At 46.1% G+C, this 6,000-nt stretch overlaps 1 long non-coding RNA gene across 3 annotated transcripts in view; it reads left to right on the plus strand.

The window, feature by feature from the left end:
• LOC103543225 (uncharacterized) overlaps positions 1–4,909 on the plus strand; it is a 209,731-nt gene extending 204,822 nt beyond the window's left edge. For 2 of the 3 annotated variants that reach the window (XR_011530265.1, XR_011530263.1), the window contains exons 3-4: positions 772–1,399; positions 3,377–4,909. This is a non-coding gene — a long non-coding RNA (uncharacterized lncRNA). Of the gene's footprint in view, positions 1–771; positions 1,400–2,073; positions 3,120–3,376 lie in introns of all 3 variants that reach the window. The other variant, XR_011530266.1, reaches the window with a different exon arrangement.
• Positions 4,910–6,000: the final 1,091 nt, after the last annotated feature.

The raw sequence follows: 6,000 nt of genomic DNA on the forward strand, positions 1-6,000 counted from the left end.
TAGGTCTCTGGTAATTGCACAAATATTTCTGCTATGGATCTCCCGTGGTCTCCTACTCCAGTCTCAACCTTCTTGTTCATCCTCCTCACAGCGCACAGATACAGAGATATTCATAGACACAAATCTGAACTGTCCTCTCCTGATCAGGACTGAGCCATGGTGCCCAGTGCACTGAGGATGAAGTCCTGAGTACTCCCCGAGGCTCCAAAGGGACTGACTGTGCCGCATCCCTCCAGCCTCCTCTCTCTGCCCTGCCCTCCTCTCTCTCTGGGATCAGACTGAAATAGTCACAGTTCTGGCTCATCCTTGAAATCTTAGCTCAGACATCTCCTCCTCCAGGAAGCTCTCCCTGAACTCCCAATGTGAGTGATGACCCCCCCACCCCGGGTTCCCACACCCCCTGGGTTTCCCCAAACCAAACCTGACCTCTCTGAGCCATTATGGTCTGAGGTGGTCTGTGGCCTCCAATGGTGGGATGGCACCTGCTACTGGGTCATCACTGTGTCCCCATCGTCTAGCACAGGGCTGGGCACACAGCTCATCCTCAGTTAATATTTGTTGCCAGGCCCTTAATTGTGTCATCTCTGTTAGACCAAAAGACAATGGGTCAGGTGAGCCTGGTTATCTCCATTTTACAGGGAAGGAAACTGAGGCTCAGAAGGCAAAGTCACATCCAAAGGTTTACCCTGGGAAACCTGGTGAGAGGGTACCAGCATCAATCTCCATGGCACCCTCAGAGGTGATCTGTGACAATACCTGTGTCCCCAACAGGAAAACACCAGAGCTTGCGCTGAGGACACTCCTGGAATTGGCCTGGATGTTTCCCTGAATCCTCCACTTCTGCTAGGTCTGGACACTGATGTGGTTCCCACCTTACAGTGAAGGATGTGCTCCATTCGTCTTTCACTTGGTCCTCACCCTGGTTTCTGTCTGGAGTGGGTACATTTCATGAAGGAGCTGAGTCTGGGCCTGGGCTCCAGATGGAGGAGAGAGCGAGCATTGCAGTCTCCCTCAGAGAAGCAGAGATGCAGAAGGTAGGACCTTTGCAAACACAGGAAAGGGTACACCAACTGCCTACAAGATGGACAGGCCACCTTTTTCAGATCCTGGAGAGAATCTTACCAAAGTGCAGGCTGAGTGCTCCTGAGACAGATTCCTGCAGAAGCTGTGGGAGGAGCCTCCCAGTCCTCACTGCACGGGGTGACCTGGACCCACAGAACTAACCCCACGGTGTCCCTCTGGGAAGGGGATCCTTCACCTTCTGTTTTCATATCCTGATCCCAAGGTGGTTCTTCTCAGGGGAAATCCCACATCCATCTCCCTCTGAACATGCATGTTAAGGATTAAAGACTTTGAGAATCTACCCATGTGGTGGAATTTCTCCCACAGAACTTCACAGGCAAGTAATATTGATAATGACATTGACCACAACCACGAAACTAAAATTTATGTTATCATTCTCTCTTTCAAACTCAGTGAAAATTGTCAGTTTTGACTGTCCTGCTCACCACTCCCCCATCTGTGTCTGAAACAAAGCCTGGGGCATGCAAAGTGCTAAGTGGACAAGTGCTCCTGAATAAATGACCATTAATGAAGAGGCAGAGCAAGAGATGGAGAAGAGCACTGTGGGGGACTGTGAGCCCCAAGGGTCCTCTAGGGCCTTTGTCATGTTCGGTTTTATGAGCTACCTTAGCATCTTCCCCACACATTCCCCTTTTCCTCAACCTTGTTCAACCTGAAATTTTCAGATGTGCAAAAACTGGTCTCTTTCACTTGAATACACAGTTTGGTGAGCCCTGGGCTGGGGGTGTGAGATCAGGGAGCTGACTGACCCCCCTGGAAGGATGGAAAGGATAAGAATACTACACCCCTAAGGGAGAGTGGGAATGAGGCCCTCATGTTAGATGTGAGAGGAAGGCATTGGGGGAGAGGATGGTGGTGGGGCATCTGGTCCTGCCCCAGGGCCCAGCGTGTCTCTGCAGGCCAGGCAGAGGATTGATGACATCACCAGTTTTTGAATAGGAATAAAAGCACCTGCTTCAATCTGGTGATCTTCTCTCAACTCCACTACAGGTAACCCAGAGCATGGTTCCCTGATGCTGCATCCTGCGTAAGGAGGACCCCAGTTCCCAGCGAGCCCATCTCCAATCTCAGCCACCACCCCATCCTTACCTCAACCTAGTCCTCCTCCCTACTCCAGGCCCTACAAATGATTCCATCAGAGTGATACCCATTCCACATCCCCAAGATCAGCCCCATCCACTTCTCTGATTGTTTCCAAACTCACACCCAATGCTATATATATCCTGGGTTTCCACGCCAAACCTAATCTTCTCAGTTTTAATGTCAGTCATGTATACAAGACAACAAGAGTGTCAGCTCAGCTCCCTTGATGGCCTGACTGTATCTGAGCCTCCTGTTCTAAACTCCTCACCCAGGAAGTATTCACATTTTCCAGAACCCTAAACCCACTTCTTCCAAGTGTCCTGCCTGCATCCTTTCACTTTCCACAGGCCCATAATCCAAAGACATCTGAACACGGGTGACTGGATCCCACCCTGGACTGCTCTTAACATTTCCATGTGCCTCATACAGAACAGACACCCCCTCAGACCTTCCCTTTGGCGCTGGCTGGGCTCCCCAAGGTGGACTCATGGCTACCCTGTCGGCCTCACCTTATCCCTCTCCTCTCCTACAGTTGTCCCCACTACTCTCTGCATCCTCATGCTCCTCTGTTCACACAGAGTTCCAAATGAGCCCAGGAGGGGCACTCAGGTGTGGGGGGTGGCTCCCAGAGGGTCCCACGTTGGGACCCCCTGCCCTGCTGCCTGGGTCACACCAGCTCTGTCTCTACCAGTATCCCCCAGAGGAGCTCATCAGATGCTGTGCCAGCTGCACACGACATGTGGGGATAAGTTCTATGACCCCCTGAAGCACTGTTGCTATGATGATGCTGTAGTGCCCTTGGGCAGGACCTGAAAATGTGGAAAGTGCACCTTTATGGTCTGCTTCAAGCAGTGCTGGCCCTGGTCGTTCAGATCCCAGGAGTGCTTTGTGGTGAAGGTGAAAGGCCAGAACTGGCCCTCGGCCCTGTCCTCAGATGACAGGGTTTGTCACAGGTAAGGCCCTGTCCCCTCCGTGAGATTAGGGGGTGCAGGGGAAGGGGGAGGGTCTGGATGCCTGTTCTGTCCAAAATGCAACCCCCTGGCCCTGTCTACCTGCTCTGTTCCATTTACCTCTGCTTTTGTTTTTATTTCTCTCAGCCTCTTTGCTGTCATTCTTGTGTCTCTCTTTTCCATTCCTCTGCCCATGTTCTGTCCATCCCTTTGTCTCTGTCCATCTCTTTCTTGCTTACTCTCTCTGTCTCTCTCTTCAGTATCAGCTGGCAGAGGACCAGATGACCAGATCACTGCTGGATTCTGCTTCCTGAATGAGCCCAGAGAGATGCACCTGGTGTAGACATGTCTGGGACACGGAGTGGGTATCTGGGGACGGGAGACACTCAGACTCAATACTCCTTTGTTTTTCTTTCTCCTCTATAACACTCAGTCTGAATCCATCCTACGCAGGGTGATCAGTATCCTCTAGGACCTGTGAGTGATAAATCTTATTCTTTAAAGTTCCCTGATGGTTTTTGATGAAGTGTGTCCTATGATCATAAGAACCACAAGGGCTGGCCCAGCCACAACATTGATGCCAGTTGGAGAAATATCTGTGGGGCTGCCACAAGTAATATGGGCCATGGTGAATGTCTCAGGCATTTCTACCCTACAGTATCACTATCAATAGGCTGAGACCCACACAACACCCGTTCATCCATTGATAGACATTTGGGTTGTTTCCAATTTGGGGCTATTATAAATAATTCTGCTATGAATATTCATGTACAAGTGGGTGTGGAGAGGTATTTCATTGTGGATTTGATTTACATTTCCCTAATGATTAAACATGTTGATTATCTTGTCATAGGTTTATTGGTTAATGTATATCATCTTTGGAGAAATGTCTTTAAATTCTTTGCCTGTTTTTTAATTTTTTTTTGGCTTTTTATTGTTGACTAGTAAGAGTTCTTATTGTATTCTGAATGTTTTGCTATCAGGCATATGAATTGAAAATATTTTCTTTCATTTTGATGACTTTTTGCTTTCTTGATGGTGTTCTTTGAAGTACAAAGTTTTTAATCTTAACGAAGTCCAATTTAGCTATTTCTCTGTGGTTTTGGTGTCATCTAAGGAACCATTGCCTATCTCCACATCATGAAGATTTAATCCTATGTTTCTTCTATGAATTTCATAGTTTTAGCTCTTACATTTATTTCTCTGATCCATTTCACGGTTAATTTTTAATATGATGCAATATACAAGTCCACATCATTGTTTTGCATGTCTATATCCAATTGTATAAAACTTTATTCTTTCCTCTGTTGAATTGTCTTTGCACCCTTGACCATTAATTGACCATAAAAGTAAGAGCTTATTTTTGGAGTCTCAATTTATATTCCATTGAAATATATGTCCATCCTTATGCCAGTACCACACTGTCCTGATTATTCTAGCTTAGTCATAAGTTTTGAAATCACGAGGTGTGAGTCCTCCAAGTATTTTCTTCTTTGTCAAGATTGTGTTGGCTATTGCAGGTCCCTAGCCTATCATGAATTTTAGGTTCTGGTTGTCAATTTCTGTAAAAAGAGTGATTGGATTTTTTACAAGGATTATGTTTAATCTTTAGATCAGTTTGGGAGAGTAGTGCCATCCAGACAATAATAAATTTTCTAATCTGTCACCATGGGAAGTATTCCCATTTATTTAGTTCTTCTGGAAGCATAGTTTTGTTTTATAAAAAATGTCACTTGACATTGTCCAAATAGCTCTTTGTGTTACAAGAATAAAATAAAATATTCTGTCTTAAATTTTCCTGTTATGGCCAAGAAAGTATTGATATGTAATCCATTGGAAATGAGAAACAGTCATGATTAACTTGTACAAGGCTGTCCTATCACCTGAGCTTAAATCTTCAACATGCTCTGTAGTCTCCTGAATATTCACTCTAAGATCGGGCAGTTTTCTGTGATGACCTCCTCTCACCCCCAGTTAGTAACTCTGGAATCTAGCTGTTAGGTTGAGTTCTAGATGCTTGACTATTCTTTGGCTCCTCTGTCTTGTCCAGTTTGCATTACTTCACTCTAATGTTATTAGTCCTAGTTTATTGATTCCCAGGTTGTCGAGTCACCATAGATCCCACTGGTGGCGAGTCTTTTGACCATCAGCCCTTGCCTCCATTTCTCTTGCTCTGTATCTGGTGTGTCTACATTGCTCCTAGCCCTCCCCACCCCAGCCTCTCTACCTGCTGCTAATTCATCCTCTTCTAAGGGGACAAGGGCCACACTCTTCTTTCCAGTCATTTTCTGGCCAGATCAAATTTTTATGGGTATAACTCCCTGAATTTCCTTTCCTTTAAAATTATTAGGCACCTGTCAACAATCTGTATCAGTAGTATATTCTTTCATAAAACATGATATGCCCTTGGCTTGTAAGGAAAATGTGCTGGAAGTCCAGTCATAGAACTTGAGATAGTAAGTCCCAAGCTTACCTATAGGCTTGAGAGGACTTTGTGTGCAATCTCCAAGGTCATCATCTGCCTGTGTTTTCCTGTGTCACTATTGCCTCCTAATTGTATCTCCTTATATCCCTCTGGAAGGAGGGAGTTGGAGTCTCTCTACAGAACTGGGGCTGAGTCCAGTTTATAGTGATGGTGGAGATCATCTAAACGTGTTCAGAATGTGGCCACTTCCAAGACACATGCCCAAGGATGGGACACCCCATCACCCAGCATCTCTGCATGATGCAACCTCCACCTCATCTGGGATCTAATTGTGGTTGCCCTGGCTACGTTGGAAGATGGGGTGACTCATGCACTTGGGTATTGCTTTATTGTTTTTCTGGGTAAATTCAAGTTTCTAAAAAAATTACAAATGTTAAATCTTCCCAGTTCAGCAGTGTT

The sequence above is a fragment of the Equus przewalskii genome, chromosome 20 (assembly GCF_037783145.1).
Source record: "Equus przewalskii isolate Varuska chromosome 20, EquPr2, whole genome shotgun sequence".
NCBI lineage: Eukaryota > Metazoa > Chordata > Mammalia > Perissodactyla > Equidae > Equus > Equus przewalskii.